This window comes from Neofelis nebulosa, chromosome 4 (assembly GCF_028018385.1).
Source record: "Neofelis nebulosa isolate mNeoNeb1 chromosome 4, mNeoNeb1.pri, whole genome shotgun sequence".
Classification (NCBI taxonomy): Eukaryota; Metazoa; Chordata; class Mammalia; order Carnivora; family Felidae; genus Neofelis; species Neofelis nebulosa.
This window is the reverse complement of record NC_080785.1, coordinates 83,157,027-83,176,179: the sequence shown is the minus strand read 5'-3', so window position 1 is coordinate 83,176,179 and position 19,153 is coordinate 83,157,027. Positions and strand designations below refer to the sequence as shown.

The 19,153-nt window shown below is 38.3% G+C and overlaps 1 protein-coding gene across 7 annotated transcripts in view; it reads right to left on the bottom strand.

Moving 5' to 3' along the window:
* The window catches only part of CACNA2D1 (calcium voltage-gated channel auxiliary subunit alpha2delta 1), a 508,596-nt gene that overhangs the window by 417,013 nt on the left and 72,430 nt on the right, over positions 1-19,153 (bottom strand). The gene's annotated exons all lie outside the window — the stretch shown is intronic.

Below are 19,153 nucleotides of genomic sequence, written 5' to 3'. Positions count from 1 at the left end.
TCTTTTCTTTTCTTTTCTTTCTTTCTGTATTTTTCTTTCTTTCTCTCTCTCTTGGGATTTATTTTCTTTCTTCTTTCTTTCTTTCTTTCTTTCTTTCTTTCTTTCTTTCTTTCTTTCTTTCTTTCTTTCTCTTTTTCTCTTTCTCTGTCTCTTTCTCTCTCTCTCTTTCTCTACCTCTCTCTCTCTCCTCCACCATTCCCACTCTCCCCTTTCAATATAAATAAATGTACATTTAAAAAATATTAACTACGGGTGCCTCGGTGGCTCAGTCAATTAAGACTCTGACTTCGGCTCAGGTCATGATCTCACTCACGACTTGTGAGTTCGAGCCCCACGTCACGTTCTGTGCTAACAGCTCAGAGCTTGGAGCCTGCTTCAGATTCTGAGTCTCCCTCTCTCTGCTCCTCCCCTGTTCGTGCTCTCTTGCCCCTTCAAAAATAAATAAACATTAAAAAAATATTTCTTTTTGGGGCGCCTGGGTGGCGCAGTCGGTTAAGCGTCCGACTTCAGCCAGGTCACGATCTCGCGGTCCGTGAGTTCGAGCCCCGCGTCAGGCTCTGGGCTGATGGCTCGGAGCCTGGAGCCTGTTTCCGATTCTGTGTCTCCCTCTCTCTCTGCCCCTCCCCCGTTCATGCTCTGTCTCTCTCTGTCCCAAAAAATGAATAAAAAACGTTGAAAAAAAAAATTTTTTTTAAAAAATAAAAAATAAAATAAAAAATAAAAAATAAAAAAATATTTCTTTTTACTTTAACTAAACTTCATCCTTTAGCTTGTAAGTCTTCTTAATATAATACTAAGGAGGTGTTACAGGTAGAATATTTGAAAAAAAAGTAAGAAAATATAAATTCTTTTAAATTTTTCATAATTCTATTAGACAGTGGATAACCACTGTTAATATTTTGATATACTCTCTTCTCGTCTTTTAAAATTCTTTCACATAGTTGAAAGCCTATTATGTAAAATTTGTATCTTGGTTTGCTTAGGTCATACGACAAATACTCCCTCATGCCATTTTAAATATTTTATAAACATTGTATGTTAATGGCCACTTAATATTCCATTATCTCTACATGCCATAATATATTTGACCATCCTTTTTGGTTAAAATATAGAGTATCATCAGTTTTAACCACTGTAAATTACACAGCAGCAAATACCTTACTGAGTAAAGTTTAAAACTATTTCATTTCCTAAGCCAGACTTTTAAATTTGGAATTCCTGGATCAAGCCTTAAGTTTGAAAGAAACATGTTGAGCATTAAAATTATGACGAGAAGATTTCAGTTCAAAGCCTTTTCATGTATATACTTCAGATTAATGAAATGGAGACCTTAAAATACAAGTTATGGACATCAGGACATTTTAGAAAAGCTTAAATCAATGGTCTTATTTCTTCCTGGCATTAGAGACATTACCAAATAGCACACAATGTTCCCCCTTCAAATCAATATAATTTAATCTGTAATCCCTTCATATATTTCATTTATTCATCCTTATTTATAAAAAGACATAAAATGTGTATTCTTTTCTGCCCATGCAAATATAAGAAAACACTAGTAAGAATGATAAGAAATGATATATTTGAATTTGAACTTCTGTCTACATATATATGACATCTGTATTTATCTTTTCCTCACATATCCTACTTCTTCAAATTTGATTAGTATCAAATGTTCTTCCACCTTTAAGAGACCATATCCAAGAGTGGTTTAGAAAAGTGCTGTTTTGAAAATTAACTATGTGGGCGCCTGGGTGGCTCAGTAAGTTAAGCGTCTGACTCTTGAGTTCATTCAGCTTAAGTCAAGATCTCACAGTTTGTGAGTTCAAGCTCCATGTCAGGCTGTGCTGACAGCAGGAGCCTGCTTGGGATTCTCTCTCTCTGCTCCTCCCGGGCTCATGCTCGCTCACTTTCTCTCTATCTCTCTCAAAATAAATAAAAAAAGCATTAAAAAAAATTAACCGTGTATTTCATACGTGTTCAATTATGAGATTTAACCACGTTTGTCTTTCTTTTCCTTGAATAGATAAGAATTACAATAGAACTACAATGTTACCAACTTTTTGTCAGATAAATTTAAATATAACAGAATAAAAAATTAAATGTGGGGGAAGAAAGCATAATGCAATAAAGGGATCTAAATGAGGTATAGAAGAACATTTAAAAAAAAAAAAAAAGCTGATAGGGCCGCCTTGAAGGCTCAGTTGAGCATCCAACTCTCAACTGGTCAACCTGAAAGGTCAGGTCGTGATCCCACGGTCGTGGGATCGAGCCCCGTACGGGGGCTCTGCACTGAGTGTGGAACTTGAGTTTTGCTCTCTCTCTCCCTCTCTCTCTCCCCAGCTAGAGTGGGCGCTCTTTCTCTCTCAAAAAGTACATACACACACACATACATACATACATAAGCTGATAAGCTAAAGAGTAAGAAGGAAAACAGAAAGTCGCCAAAAAAAGGATGAAATGCCTTAAAGAAAAACACAGAGAATTGACTTACATGTGAGGCAAACTAATTAATACATAAAAGCTGGGGGTACTTGCACACAAATGAAAATAAGGAAGAATATCTACTGAACCATGGTATACAAATATGATTTTCAAAGGTAAATAAATATCAAGAAACAAAAAATAAATACCTGGGAGGAGGTTATAGAAAGAAAGCTATAGAATCGCTAAAATGAAGGCTGCAAACCACATTATTCTAATGCTATGCTTTCTGCTGTTTACAAACTGGTGCATATTGTAGCGGCCAAAGGCAGGCCACCATGATGGACCCAAGATGCACCACTTTAGCATGAAAATTATTTTAAATTAAAAGCAATCAAATTCCAGTAGATTTAGGAAAAGCTCTTTAGCCCCTCAACTGTCTGCTTGTATATGGAAGACAGCTATGTATAGAGATTCTTCCTTACCTAAGAAACATATCTACATAATAGGGAACCTCTGTTTTTGAATAATCTCCTTTTACCTTCTTGCTAATGGTCTTTCTCCCCTTTGTAACTTCAAACTCCATTCCTCGCCTTAGCTTCATACAAGCGTCATGTTGCTTCAATGTCTTTGAAATTTCCGTGTCTGTGTGGATTCCCCACAGGTATGCTATTAAATTTGATTTTCTTCTATTAATGTGTCTCATGTCAAGGTGATTCTTAATTCAGCCAGAAAGAGCTTCAATGGCAGAGTGAATTCTTCCTCCCCAATAATACATTTGAAAAACACTATAAATATTGGTATTCTTATTACTATTATTAGATAAATAACTGTATTAGATACTGTTTATTAGATATGTACCATTATTAGATAAATAAATTGTGCTCCATTTCTACACTAAGAATAATAACCTACAGTAGGGAATGGGCAGGCGCAAAGACCACTGACACCATTTTCTAATTCACATCATACTATTTCAATTCTCCAAACAGTTACTCAACAAGTCCTAAAACCCCAAGTAAATAAGTCACCTCTTCCCAAGGCACCTGGGTGGCCCAGTTGGTTAAGCATCTGTCTTAGGCTCAGGTCAGGATCTCACAGTTCGTAGGTTCGAGCCCTGAGTTGGGCACTGTGCTGGCAGCTCAGAGCCTAGAACCTGCCTCAAATTGTTAGTCTCTCTCTCTGTCTACCCTTCCCTGCTCACGTTATGTCTCTATCGCTCAAATATAAAATAGACATTATAAATCAATCAATCAATCAATCAATCATCTTTTCCCAAATGTAATTCTCAACATTGACAAATAGGAGTATTATATATCCCCAGGGCTACTGGGTGGCTCAGTCGGTCGAGCGACCGACTTCAGCTCTGGTCATGATCTCACAGTTTATGAGTTCGAGCCCCACGTCGGGCTCTGTGCTGACGGCTCAGAGCCTGGAGCCTGCTTCTGATTCTGTGTCTCCCTCCCTCTCTGTCCCTCCCCCACTCATGCTCTGTCTCTGTCTCAGAAATAAACATTAAAAAAAAAAAGAATTGTTATATATCCATTTCGCTAGGCAACTGAGAGATAAAGACGATATATGTGAAAAAACAAAAACAGAAACAAAAACCCACAACTCACGCCTGAATTCTGATTTATGCTAAAGTGATCCAAAACGTGCATTCTAACTTGACACCTGAGTGTACTGTCACTGCCAGTGTTCATTGAGGTTAACCTGTTTTGGCTGAAAGTAATCGAGGACCTATCCAGTCTTCTCACCCCCAATGACAAGCTGTCAAGAACACTTTATAGGAGCAAGGATTATTTTTCATAGATATGAGGTGCTACCTGGTTTTTCTAAAATTCATGAGTACTATGCCTTTCCAACCTGGAATTAGAAGATTATAATGACTAAGAAATAAGCAAAGATCCCATTCATCAAAAAAGGGAAAAAATTACACAAGGCAAAACTCATACCTGCAGATTCTTTCTTGGACTTTCTCTTTCTCAGTAAATTGTCAAGCACATACGTACAATCACTAAGCTCTATTTTACTACCGCCAGAAGGTACCGTGAAATTTGAGACAATTAGAGAGGATATATCCTTTTCATGTAATAAGAAATGAATACAGCAGTCCACAAGGAAGAATTCATTGTTTGCTCTTTGTTAATCCATTCAACAAGAACTCACGTCTGCTGGAGATATCAAAAACTGCAGATGCAGAAATGACAAATATATGCCTTATAATCCAAGCTCAATCCTATGACCCTGGCATCATGACCTGTGCCGAAATCAAGAGTTGGATGCTCAACTGACTAAGCAGCCCAGGCACCCCTACCCTTCTAAGTTGTTAAGTTAGATAAAACTTAGACAATAGAAGGCAGGTTAACAAAAGACAGGTTTAGAAGGGGAAAGCACACATATTTATTTCATACACGTTTTACATGACACAGGAACCTTCATAAGGAAATGAAGACTCAAAGAAAGGGTTAAACCTGAGTGTGCTTCTGCTAAGTCTGATAAAGACTAGAAAGTCATGGAAAGATATAATAGAGCAAAGAGTATGAACAAAGTGTAGTAAACTAGGGGGAACTTAACAAAGACTATGCATTCACATTCTTTTCTCTGTCCCTTGTCTTCAGAAATAAAGGATGCTCCTTTCCTCTGGGGTTAGGGAAGGCAATTTTCATAGGAAGGGAAGGTCAGGAAGTCCTTGCATGTGACATTTCTCAAACTCCTTCAGCTTAAAATATTCCATATCATATTTGCAGGTAGTGTGTCCTGAATTCTACCAGCGGGATACATTTCAGGACCAAGAGATAATCACTTAAAGTTTATCAAGTAGTAATGCAGGGAGATGGATGGAGAAGACTTTCTGGAGCAACAGCTACTTGAAGTGAGATTTGAAAGATGAGTGGAATCTGACAAAAGTGAGAAAGCATGTAAATAAGAATGAAAGCAGAAGGAATATAAAAGATGGCCTAAGTCGTCTGAATAGCTGGCTGGTTCGACACAAGACACAGAATGGGGGCAGGCATGGCAGGGACAAGATTGAGACAGACAGATGGTCCAGACCAAGTGTCTTAAATAACATTCTGAAGCATTCAGAATGACTTCCCAAAATAATGGAGAGATGATGGAAAACGTGAAGTTAGAGAGTAACAAGAGCAATTAAGTATCTATAAACATCATGAAGTAATTTTTCAGACAGCTAAGTGGACAGTGGCTCTGAGGGAAAATGAAAAATGAGAAGGGAGGGTCTAGATAAGAAATGATGGGGATTCCAACCAGCCCAGTAGCAGTAAGAGGAGACAGAAAAATGGAGGAGAGGTCAAGTACAAGAAATTTTCTCAACAAAAATTCTGAAGTATGGACAACAGAATGTCATGTTCTACTGGATATAGACAGTGGATGGAGAAAGAATTCTAGAATGATTCATGGAGTTCTTCAATTAAACAATAATAGGACATTTTGATAGAGAAAGCACACAAGGAACAATTTAGAGAGACACCAATGAGTTTTTATTGGTTCAATTAGATATGTTTTGTGGAGATCCATGTGGAGATATTCAGTAGGCAACTGAATGTACTAGGTTTGGAGTTGTCTGAAGTTTAATACGAATATAAAGATCTGATGTTTACGATGTATGTAAAGGACATTAGGTAAATCAACGTATGACTCTCAAAGGACAGTGTATGGAAGGAGGAAGGAAATACACAGTACTAGAACTCTGGAAAATAATGTTTAAAGAACTGGCAGAGGATCTGAGTAGTAGCAAAAGAGAAGAAAATCCAAGAACAACACTTTCACAAAGCCCACAGATAGGAAAAGTCTCCAGAGAGGATGTAGGTATAGAGTCATCAAATAAGGTGGGAGAAGTCTACTCACCTTATGTGTAAGGAGAATGAAACACAAATTGAAGCCTAGTAAAGAATGAAGTACAAAGAGTTAGTACTTATCTTTGTTTTTTAACATGAGAGATTGAAGCATGCTTCCATGTAGAACAGCAAGTACAGAAGGAAACACTGAAGATTCAAGAGTGAACATGTAATTTGTTGACAGAGCAAGGTCCTTCAGAAGACCCTAGATCAGGCTTCTTCTTGCTCACCCCTTGTATTCCAAATATGAGACTGGAGATTAAATGAATAAATAAGCATAACACAGGAGACACCCAATCCACAGCTAAAAGGGAGGATACCTCTTCCATGGAGATAGAAAGGAAAATGTAAAAGCTTTTAGGTAAATGGAAACAACCAGAACAACTTGATCAAAAAGTTGAGACATTTCCACTTACTGGTCTCTATTTCCTTTGTAATAAAAGAGACAGAGTCACCTGTTCAGAGATGAGCAGCGGCTATTAAGGTAGGCTTGCAAAGAAAGCTTGGTGGTTTAAAAAAGAGCATTAGCTGGAGGGTATTTAAAGATGTGCCCTATACTGAAGGTCATCATTTTTTTTCTGGTAGTAATCAGCATAACTGTGTGACTTTCTTCACTATCTCTTGACTGGAGAGGGAAAGAGGAGAGAAAAAAGGCATTCAGATAAATATGGGGCAGGTATCAGCAGGCAGGAAAGGATAAGGAAAAGTGAATTGCAGGACCTGAAAATTTCAGGATCGCTACTCATTCTAAATAATGAAGACACCAAAAATCGCATTAAAGTGTTATAGTATTATATTCATAAACAAGGTCTCTTTTCCAAATCTTTTTTCTATGAAATAAAAAATCCTATTAAACTATTTCTCGGGAGATGTGGAAATACTGCCACTGCCGAATTTCAAACCTTTCTCATTTTTTGTTAGTTTTTAGCCTAACAATCTTCTAAAAGAACATGCTTGGAGATGAAACAAAGGAAGTGGCCCGAATACGCATACCCTGCTTAACATCACTTAAAACAATATATGCATTTTTACAGGACAAATTCCTAAAATCACCGTAAAATAAAAGGGATTGCTCGCAGAAAGTTTAATAGTTTGAAAGTTTTCTCTTCAGAATATGTACATATATATATACGTATACATGTATACGTACATATATATGTATATATATGTATATATACGTATACATGTATACGTATGTATATATACGTATACATGTATACGTATATACGTATATACACGTATACATGTATACGTATATATACGTATGTATGTATATGTATATATATACGTATATATACATATACATATACATACATACGTATATATATATATACATATATATACATATATATATATATATATATATATATATATATATATATATGCTACAATCTCTGACCAATGCATATTTGATCATATGGATACAACAGAAATTAAGTAACAGTTATACTATTTCCGTGAGAAAACACAATGGATTTCAAACAGGAACACACTTACTCTGCTTGGCTCGTTAGAAATGAAACTCCCTGGCTTCGAGACTCAAGTGGTAACAGAGGCTTCACTATTATGATAGCTTTTGAGTGGGATGGGTAGTCAGGAGAGTAACAATGGATGGTGTTTGCAGCAGGAAATCGTAGGAAGCTCTCAAGAACTGAAATGTAGTCAATGTACGCATGCAACAGAACATTTCCTACCCCTTCGCTACCCCATTTCCCATTTTTACACTGTCCTCTTGACCCATGGTTCCTTTAACTCCCAGGACCCTATCTCCTACTCTTCCTTCTGTATTATTAAAAACGTTTTTTTTTTGGGGGGGGGGGGCACCTGGGTGGCTCAGTTGGTTGAGTGTCCAACTTCAGCTCAGGTCACGATCTCATGATTCGTGAGTTCGAGCCCCACACCGGCCTCACTGCTGTCAGCACAGAGCTTGCTTCAGATCCTGTCCCCCCGCTCTGTCTGCCCCTCACCCACTCATATGTGTTCTCTCTCTCTCTCTCTCTCTCTCTCTCTCTCTCAAAAAAACAAATTTTTTAAAGTGTATTTATTTTGAGAGAGAGAGTGAGCACGAGAGGGTCAGAGAGATACCAAGGGAGAGGCATTCCCAAGCAGGCTCCACACCACCAGCACAGAGCCTGCCCCTCAAACTCAGGAACCATAAGATCATGACTTCAGCCAAAATCAAGAGTCAGATGGTTAACCAACTGAGCCACTCAGGCGCCCCTATCTATATTATAGTCTGACTCCTTTTCATCCTCTTAAGATCAAATATTGTTGGTTTCTCAACATCTGTATTTGATCCTTTCCTCCTTTCTCTGTTTTCTTGATTTATACTGCTTCAAACTCTTATGACTTCGAAGTACCTGGGTGGCTCAGTCACTCGAGCAACTAACTCTTGATTGTGGCTCAGTTCATGATCCCGGGTGATGGGAATGAGCCTGTGTCCGGATCCACACTAAGTGTGGAGCCAGCTTCATATTCTTTCCTTCTCTCTCTCTCCCTCCCTCTTTCTATTGCTCTCCCTCCCTCCCTCCTTCACCCTCCCGCTCACTCTCTCTCTCCAAAATATGTGTTAAAAACAAAAAAACACCTCATGACTTCAACTATCACCTCACCTATATAAGCCCAACATCTGAGCTCCAGTTATATCTTAATGACCATTTGCTAGACCATTCCAACTTGATTTCCACCATCCTTTCTCAAAATACCTCTAAAACTGAACTGAGTATCTATCCTCCCCATGGTACGAACCCTCCTGTACTCCTTCTCCTTGTGGGAGTTTTAATAACAATAATCTTCTCAACCCATGCCAATTCTTTCATCACATCCCTCCTCCAATCCTTTGTTAAATAATAGCCTTTCGGCATTTCTTCCCAGCACATAGTTGATAGCTAAATGCATTAAAACCTTATTTTAATGCCAAACTCCATGCCAAAGTGATGAACAGTTGGTCTCTCACTCAGTTATCATAAAAACTAGTTGTTTGTTTTCCAAAGATGAGAAAAGTTACAGTTGAGAAAAGTTACACAATCCAGCCTTCCAGCATCTTACTTTCTAAGACCTTTCACTTCAACCAGCCTCACGCATTTCCATGCATGTGGTGGTCCTTTTCTGTGTTCTGCTTTGCTCTATAACCTCTCCCTGAAATTAATCCTCCACCACCACTATGATGGGATAAATTCCACAAATACTCTAGTATCACCTTTCACAACCCTCCAAACTAAAAATTTTCTCTTCTGTCCACTCAGCTCCAAAAGCATTTTAATTGTACTTGGTGCTTATTCCCCTGTACACGTTCAAGATTAGATGGATGCATTTTTATTCTCATTTAATCCTCAATATGTTTATTATAGTTCTCTACATACAGGAGGCACACAGGCATTTATAGAACCCATAGAAAAATATGTTGAAATGAAATGTCATTGCATTATTATGCTTTTAAAAAGCACAGTTTTATTTATTTATTTATTTATTTATTTATTTATTTATTGTTTTTCAATATATGAAATTTATTGTCAAATTGGTTTCCATACAACACCCAGTGCTCATCCCAAAAGGTGCCCTCCTCAATACCCATCACCCACCCTCCCCTCCCTCCCACCCCCCATTAACCCTCAGTTTGTTCTCAGTTTTTAAGAGTCTCTTATGCTTTGGCTCTCTCCCACTCTAACCTCTTTTTTTTTTTTTCCTTCCCCTCCTCCATGGGTTTCTGTAAGTTTCTCAGGATCCACATAAGAGTGAAAATATATGGTATCTGTCTTTCTCTGTATGGCTTATTTCACTTAGCATCACACTCTCCAGTTCCATCCACATTGCTACAAAGGGCCATATTTCGTTCTTTCTCATTGCCATGTAGTACTCCATTGTGTATATAAACCACAATTTCTTTATCCATTCATCAGTTGATGGAAATTTAGGCTCTTTCCATAATTTGGCTATTGTTGAGAGTGCTGCTATAAACACTGGGGTACAAGTGCCCCTATGCATCAGCACTCCCGTATCCCTTGGGTAAATTCCTAGCAGTGCTATTGCTGAGTCATAGGGTAGGTCTATTTTTAATTTTCTGAGGAACCTCCACACTGCTTTCCAGAGCGGCTGCACCAATTTGCATTCCCACCAACAGTGCAAGAGGGTTCCCGTTTCTCCACATCCTCTCCAGCATCTATAGTCTCCTGATTTGTTCATTTTGGCCACTCTGACTGGCATGAGGTAATATCTGAGTGTGGTTTTGATTTGTATTTCCCTGATAAAGAGCGACGTTGAGCATCTTTTCATGTGCCTGTTGGCCATCCGGATGTCTTCTTTAGAGAAGTGTCTATTCATGTTTTCTGCCCATTTCTTCACTGGGTTATTTGTTTTTCGGGTGTGGAGTTTGGTGAGCTCTTTATAGATTTTGGATACTAGCCCTTTGTCCGGTATGTCATTTGCAAATATCTTTTCCCATTCCGTTGGTTGCCTTTTAGTTTTGTTGGTTGTTTCCTTTGCGGTACAGAAGCTTTTTATCTTCATAAGGTCCCAGTAATTCATTTTTGCTTTTAATTCCCTTGCCTTTGGGGATGTGTCGAGTAAGAGATTGCTACGGCTGAGGTCAGAGAGGTCTTTTCCTGCTTTCTCCTCCAGGGTTTTGATGGTTTCCTGTCTCACATTCAGGTCCTTTATCCATTTTGAGTTTATTTTTGTGAATGGTGTGAGAAAGTGGTCTAGTTTCAAACTTCTGCATGTTGCTGTCCAGTTCTCCCAGCACCATTTGTTAAAGAGACTGTCTTTTTTCCATTGGATGTTCTTTCCTGCTTTGTCAAAGATGAGTTGGCCATACGTTTGTGGGTCTAGTTCTGGGGTTTCTATTCTATTCCATTGGTCTATGTGTCTGTTTTTAGCACAGTTATATTTATTAAAGTGCTTTGTTTGCTAATTTCTTCTTCTTCTCTCCATAATCCACATCAGAAAAAAATGAACTGCAGGACCCATGCATCTAGAAAAATCACATTTTTGAAAAAGTGGCAAATTTTCAAAATATGATTGAATATTATAAGGAGATTATTAAATCTCTAGAGTGAACATTTTATCATTCCAAATCTTTCAAGTGTATAATGAATGCCACAGACGAGAGAAAAAAAATCTTGTAATCCTTCTCTGCCCCTATAGTAACTCAGAGTCAACTAGCAGTCTATGTTTCCAACTGTTTAACGATGTCTGCAGACTCGGGCTAATTTGGAGCATTCACTGTGAAATGTCTCAACAATTATTTTATGGAATAATTAAGCTAATCTTTTATATCGTGTGCTTCACTTTATTGTACAGAAACAGCCAACATTTTAAAGCAAAGATATAAAAAATTCAGGTTTTCACTAAATTTGAAGGAAAGATACTTGCCATGCAATAAACACTGTTCCCTTTGAGGTCAGATTTGCCCATTAAACAGCTTTCAAAAGAGTAACGCACAGCTCAGGAAACTCTTTTTTCAAAAAAAAAAAAAAAATATATATATATAGTAATCCATTTCATTTTGCATGCACTTGAGGAACATCAAATTCAGAAAAGCACCAATTACACCCTGTTTAATCTATTGTAAAGTGTAATTCTTGAGTACAAAGTGTCAAGTCTGCATAGTTATCTATTTAATTGTTTTAAATGCTACAGAGAGAATGTACCTCTTTACTTGTTGGAACAATGGAGCTAAAGTGATAGCTGAGAAATGTTATAATGGGTCCTACCAAGACTAACTGTCCTTCCTTGCTGTATTTGATGTGGTAAGTCCTCTAGAAAAGAGAAAGACGTGCATGAAGCCCCTGCTATCAGTAAGGACAGGGCAGTAAAATAGACATCTTTCTTTCCACACCCTCCTTGAATTACCCCACTAGCAATTAGCATAGAGACTAAAGCAGAAGAGGAACAGGAGACACACAGAGGAAGGTAGGGGGATGTGAAAGTAAGTCTGCACCCTTTTTATTTATTTTTTAATGTTTATTTATTTTTGAGACAGAGAGAGACAGAGCATGAATGGGGGAGGGGCAGAGAGAGGGGGAGACACAGAACTGGAAGCAGGCTCCAGGCTCTGAGCCATCAGCCCAGAGCCCGACACGGGGCTGGAACTTACGGAACGTGAGATCGTGACTTGAGCCGAAGTCGGACGCTTAACCGACTGAGCCACCCAGGCGCCCCAACCCTTTAAAGCTTTTGTCCTAAGCATTCTCTGCCTATACCACTATTCTTAAGTTTTAATTTTAGGGGCACCTGGGTGGCTCAGACGGTTAAGCATCTGACTTCAGCTCAGGTCATGATCTTGCGGTTCAGGGGTTTAAACCCACGTCGGGGTCTGCACTAACAGCTCCGAGCCCGGAGCCTGCTTCAGAGTCTGTGTGTCTCTCTCTCTCTGCCCCTGCCCCGCTTGCGTGCGGAAGCTCCCTCACTCTCTCTCTCTTTTCAAAAATAAATTTAAAAAATTAAAAAAAAAAATGATTTCAATATATATGTATTTATTTTTGGGAAAGCGCAAGCAGAGAGAGGCAGAGACAGAAGGACAGAGGATCTGAGATTGGCTCTGCACTGACAGACTGACACAGCAAGCTGGATGTGGGGACTGAACTCACGAACCTGAAAGATCACGACCTGAGCTGAAGTCAGACGCTCAACCAACCTAGCCACTCAGGTGCCCCATAAATAATTTTATTTTTAACCCAAGGAAATAGGAGACATAGTTATATCCTGTGGACCTGGGGAAAAATTTAAATATCACAAGATCTAACAATCCGACCATTTCAGTTATGTTGATATATATATATATATATAAAGAGCTTATTCATAAATTTGAAGTAATAAGATCATATATTTCAAAAGTGTTCTACTTGCTATAAATATCCCACCAATGCCACACTGCTTTTTGTTATGTAATAAACCACCCAGAGTGTTCCTGCAGTTGAATAAATATAACATAAGTAAGCCAAAGATGTAGATAGCTTAGACACACTATTTTGCTAAACAGGCATTTCTGATAACATAGATAACTACAGAATTAAATTTTCTTTTGGTGTAAAAAAGAGTGCTTGGTAACTACATTAAATCTAGGATTGTCTGTGAGATGGGTGTTATGCTAGGAATGTGAGTTCCCGAAATTATTCTCAATTGAAACCATTTTCAATAACACTGCTGCTCTGTTTTTAGAAAGCTGTTTAGATCTGTGAAGTGCTTAAGTATTCCGTTTTTATCTAGAGTCAATCCTGTAAGAAATGCAGGGAAGGATGCGAACATGCTAATCAAAGTGAAAAGGTAAAATACCGCAGAGTAAAAAACCAAAAAAACAAACAAACAAAAAAAAAACCAGGCTTTATCACTAAAATCAAATTTTAAGCTGTTCATGTTCCTCTGCCTTCACTTTCTGTGGGTCTTCTGCTGCTCCTGTGTGTGTGTGTGTGTGTGTGTAATCTGTGTTACAAACACACATACTCCTAATTCTCAAAAACCAAAGATTCACCATACCTCCTTTACGCACCATCTTGGATTGATCTTTGTTTTATCCAAGCATTTTTTCATTGCCTCTTTAGCTCATATATGTTTTTGCCTCAGCTCCAGCAATTTGCTTCCAGCTTCCAAGAGAACAAATGGGCAATACACTTTAGAGCGGACATGAATGTAGTTCCATGGATTAGCTGGAAGGGGGAGGGTTCTCGTGTGAGGGTTTGCTCCCTTGAGGCCCCAAGAGCTTTGTTTGCTATCCTTCCCCATCACGGCCAATTACAACCCGCAGTATCATCCCCTCTAGCCTGCTGCCAGTGGAGGTGCCCCACATGGCCACACAATCTGCTGCTGGGGTTTTTATAAAACAAATGAACTGAATTTCTATGTGCTCATGACAAAACCTCCTTTCATCTTACTGAAGATCTTCCCTTTCATTGTTTATCTGTATTTTTTTTAGCCATTGTAGATTGTTCCCCAAATTTATTTTGGCCTAATTCAAGCACGTGAATATTATTGAATGCCCTGATAAAAATCTCATTTCCTTTCTCCTATGAATTATTAACTGCGTGTTCATAGCATCTTTGATATTATAAAATACTGAAATGCTTATTATATTTGGATTCTGATCTAAATGGCCAATCCACTTCCCTATATAGATCAATACCTGCAGACAAGCCAATTTCGCTGCTTCACAGTTTTGTCATGTTATTCAGTCATGTTTCCTGGAGTTACCAAAGTCCCTGCAGCTCCGCAAAATCATCTTTCAAGTCTATGCTTTGGATCCTACTTCTGGGCAATCTGAGTCTTCAAACACTCAGAAATTTTTCTTTCTGAGTTTTTAAGATATATATAGCCTGTCCTACAAAATGTCATACATTTTGGTATATGTATTATGTGACTATTATTTTTCTCCAGCAATACTCAAGTTCAGTGAATGGAGAGTCCACAGCTGATAATTCTGCATTTGGAGACTATCTGGCAGAGTTCTAAGCATACAGTAGACACTCAACAGCAGATAATATCTATTGAGCGCCTACATGTGAGAAGCTGTTCTAAACACATCCTGTAAGGGAGCCTGGGTGGCTCAGGCGGTTAAGCATCTGACTCTTGATTTCGGCCCATGTCATAATCTCACGGTTCGTGAGTTCAAGCCCCATGTCAGGCTCTGTGCTGACAGCACAAAGCCTGCTTGGGATTCTCTCTCTCTCCCTCTCTCTCTCTCTCACCCCCCACCTCTGTCCTCCCCTGTTCGCTCTCTCTCTCTCAAAATAAATAAATGAATTTAAATAAAAGTAAATAAATAAACATGTCATGTAAACATACTCTAATTCTTACAAAAATCTATCGAGGCAGGTATTATGTTGAGTCTTTCTTTACAGATAAGGAAACTGAGCCATAGAGAGGTTAACTTATTTGCCCAAGATCACAGAGTTAGTAAAATTAAGCAATGTGCCCTAAGAAGCCAACAGAGTAAACTGTCTAATAAATGCTAATCGACAGGGTGGCCTGAAATTCAGCTTGGTTCCCATCATGAAACCACCCACTAGGAGTCCTCAACTCTTCTCTCATCAGAATTTACAAATGTCTCGTGTCTTCTATTTTACAGACTGTCAGAGTCCTGTGTTCTAAGTCTGCTTCACTGATGTAAGGAGAGAAAATGGCAATGACAGAAGTCTTTTGTTTACATTGCAGAAGAAAAGTTATAGTTAGGAAATGAGGATTCGAATAATTGAGAAAACCCAGATTATGTTCTTCCTTAAAAGATCTTTGTGGAAACATGCACAGGATTACTGAAATGCTACAATTTTTCCTCACATTAAGTTTTTAAGTTCTCATTCAGATTATCAAATAAACAAGCACTATTTGTTTTATGGGGGAAAAAACAAAATTCACTGCTTTCGTTAACACAGCATGGTGGTGTCAGTGTTAAGTACAAGGCCAATGACTCTCCGATTATTCACAACATGCACACAGATTTGACATCAAGTAGCAGGTTAGATGTAGAGCCGGCCCTGATGTGTTTCTAAATATAAAATATTCCAAAAGCAACATTAAATCCTTCAAATATGAATGGAAAATATGACTTTCAGCTGGCCTTCATTGTCCTCACAATGCAGGTTCAGATACACAAACAAATGCAAGAATATAAAAGCCTGGGCCCAGACTGACTCATGGGGCACTCCTTTTAAAGATAGCCCATAGTGTAATTTGTCTGACAGCTGTTCCAGGACAGAGTTTATTTAACAATCAAAAAGCTGTCAATGCAAATGTATTAACTTGCAAATGAGAAAAACAATAACTCTCTTTCTGAAGACCCAAAGAAAGGAACACTGTAAGGGTAGCCTATCACCAGCATTTTTATGTCTTTAGCATTAAGCACGGGATTCTAGAAAATGGGAATGAAACCATCAAATTGGAAATAGTAAATATCTTTTCAGCTCAGGAACCATATTGCGATTTAATTGCTTTCAACCTTTTTGTCCCCACAGACACGTGGGTCTCTTTGACCCTCTTTGCCTGATCAACACATGCACTGCCCTCGTGCTCCCGTCTGATGGTCTGAGCACACAAAGCGTGCCAAGCACAAGATTGCTTCTTGGGGAGGAATTAGAGCCAGACCTCCTTCCTGACTCGCTCAATATAAACATAGAACTAAACTGGTTGTTTGAACCAAATTGTTGCTCTCCATTAATGCAGCGAAATGAACAATGAGAATTGTATTTAGAAACGAATTTATGCTTATCAAATGGCGAAAAAGTTAACAATTTTTGAACTAGGAAATAACTCCTAGCAAAGAATAGGAACAATAAGTAAAAGGTCTATATAAGTATCAGAGTAATAGAGAAAAAGAAGCGATTTCTGGTTTCTTGGTCGCAATTTGAAACATTTTTATTTGAATGTTTTTCAAATTATGTAATAGTTGGTGATGTTTAAATAACAATAGTATAAAATTACGACCTTTTATGTATTGTACATGAAAAATAAGTCTAGGCAACTAATTAGAAAAAATTATCAAGGAGAAAAAGCACCTTATGGAGCTAAAACCAATTGAAACTTTTAGGTCACTGTCAGTAAATTTTAAAAAATGCTATGAAGCATGATTCAGGTATGTACAACTACTTAGAAGACCTTTTTAAATCCCCTAAAGATATTATTTTTCTACTTGAAATGAATCCTTAATATCAGATGATTTGCTATTGGCAACAAAAAAGAGGCAATAAAACGATGAGTCTTCGGTATATTTCCCTTTTCAGGAACAAATAACATGATGATTTCTGGTAATTAAATTATTTATATAAACTATGAAGTAAACACTTCAAAACACAATGGTTGATGTCCTTATAGAAAGTGTGGTTGTGTATATCTTCCACATTTGAAATAATTCTTCTGCAATTAGAAGGAAAGCCTTAAAAATGGATCTCATTCAGTCATTCAAGAAACAGTAGGAAGCATGGCACAAGCCCTAGTGAAAGGACGGTGCTTTGGTGGGATGGCACATCCATGCAACCCGTCATCTTTAGGAAAGACGCAAGAATCACAAAGCAGCCAGTAACATGAATTAAACATCAACATTCAGAATGAAATGTTGCAGAATGCTCATTGTTTTGTTGTTGTTGTTAACAGCCATCCTGTCACTGTTACTGGTGCTCCATTTAGAGTACATCCCAATGTGGATTTCAACAAGCATTTTTAAAATGGACCACCCCTGTATTGTAACGTGAAAAGTCTGAAGATTCCTAAAGCCAGATGTATGAATCATACGTGACTCAGCAGCCTTCCACAGGCTCGACAGCCCATACAGTCTCTCTCCAAATGTTCCCTTCTGTATAAGAGAGGCTGAATGGACTCCTCTTATTGCTGGTCAGAAAATACAAAAGGATTTGAATGTAGGCAACCCGTTAGAATTCACACTATCTGTTTAGATCACCTGTAGTAATAAAAGGGGCGGGGGGGCAGGGGAAGCCCACTGGAGCATCTCTTGCTATCTGGCAAGCTGTCTTTCCGGCTCTCCATGGTGGATGTCCCCAAGCTCCAGATTATCTCTCCTATCTCTTGATCACATCAGGGAAATGGGAGCCTCATGGGAATTTACATCACCTTTGAACACCTTGCAACTAAATCTCTAAATCTCTAACTGAAGTTATGTGTCCAATTAATGCAGGTCATAAACATTATTTTCTGTTCTAGAAAAGAAGAAAACACCTTGGCCTTGCTGTCCAGTTTCCTATTTAATGGAAGCTGCTGGTATACATTACCCATGAAAAATGATCATGCTGATGTTCCTAAATACTTCCTAAGATAGGCATTCATCACCTTACTAACAACCTTGTTGTCTGGGGGCAAAACCATTAGAAAGTTCTTCTGGATACAAAGAAAATTATGTCATATCTATCTTACAAACTATTAGGCAAGCATCTAAACAAGATATAGTTTTGGGGCACCTAGGTGGCTCAGTCAGTTGGGCGTCCAACTTTGACTCAGGTCATGATCTCGTGGTCTGTGGGTTCAAGCCCCGCATCTGGCTCTGTGCTGACAGCTCGGAACCTGGAGCCTGCTTCAGATTCTGTGTCTCCCTCTCTCTCCCCCTCCCCCACTTGCATATCCTCTCTCTCTCTCTCTCTCTCTCTCTCTCTCTCTCTCTCAAAAATAAACATTAAAAAAATTAAATAAGATCTTGTTTTATATATATTCTATATGGTTTTTAATGGTGATTATTGATTTGTAATTTACAACTAAAATTATTAAAACTTCAGGAAAAAAATTAAAAGTATCTTCAGACATCTAATTCCTAATGCCTAGCCAAAAAAAAAAAAAATGGATACAACTGTCTTGATTGTGGCCATATGACTGTCATTTTTATTTGCCTTTATACTTAGATGTAAACAGAATGAAAGGGGTGAATAAAAATATATGTATATAATGAGCAAAATGAGAATTTGTATCTTCTCCCTGCTATTAAAAGAAAAGCAACAAGCAGCAACTAAGGGCAAAAGAGGTAATAATGATTAATAAACATGCATGTAAGTTTAAGAGAAACATTTTTCTGACCAAGGGCTAAGTTCTAGGACCTGAGTTTGGGGTTTAGGAGTGAACTGCGTCAACCCTCCACCCAGGTTCTTTCAACTCCCTATCTACAGAGGATCCAATAGCTAATGTCCAAAAGCAAATCCGGAGCCAAGAATCAAAGAAGCAGCCCACAGGAACAATGGCTCAAAGGGGCTGGGCTACAAGAGTGCAGAGCTCTGGGAAGAGAACAGGACTGGAGCAAGGATACAGCAAATTCCAACAAGAGAGTAAGTAACTTCAGAATTACGGATCAAAAAAGCATCCCAAGAATTTCATAAAGTGATTGAGGACCTTTATCAAAAGGACTGTTTATCAAAAGAGTCTCTGCTTTCTTGTCTACCTCTGGTTACAAAGAA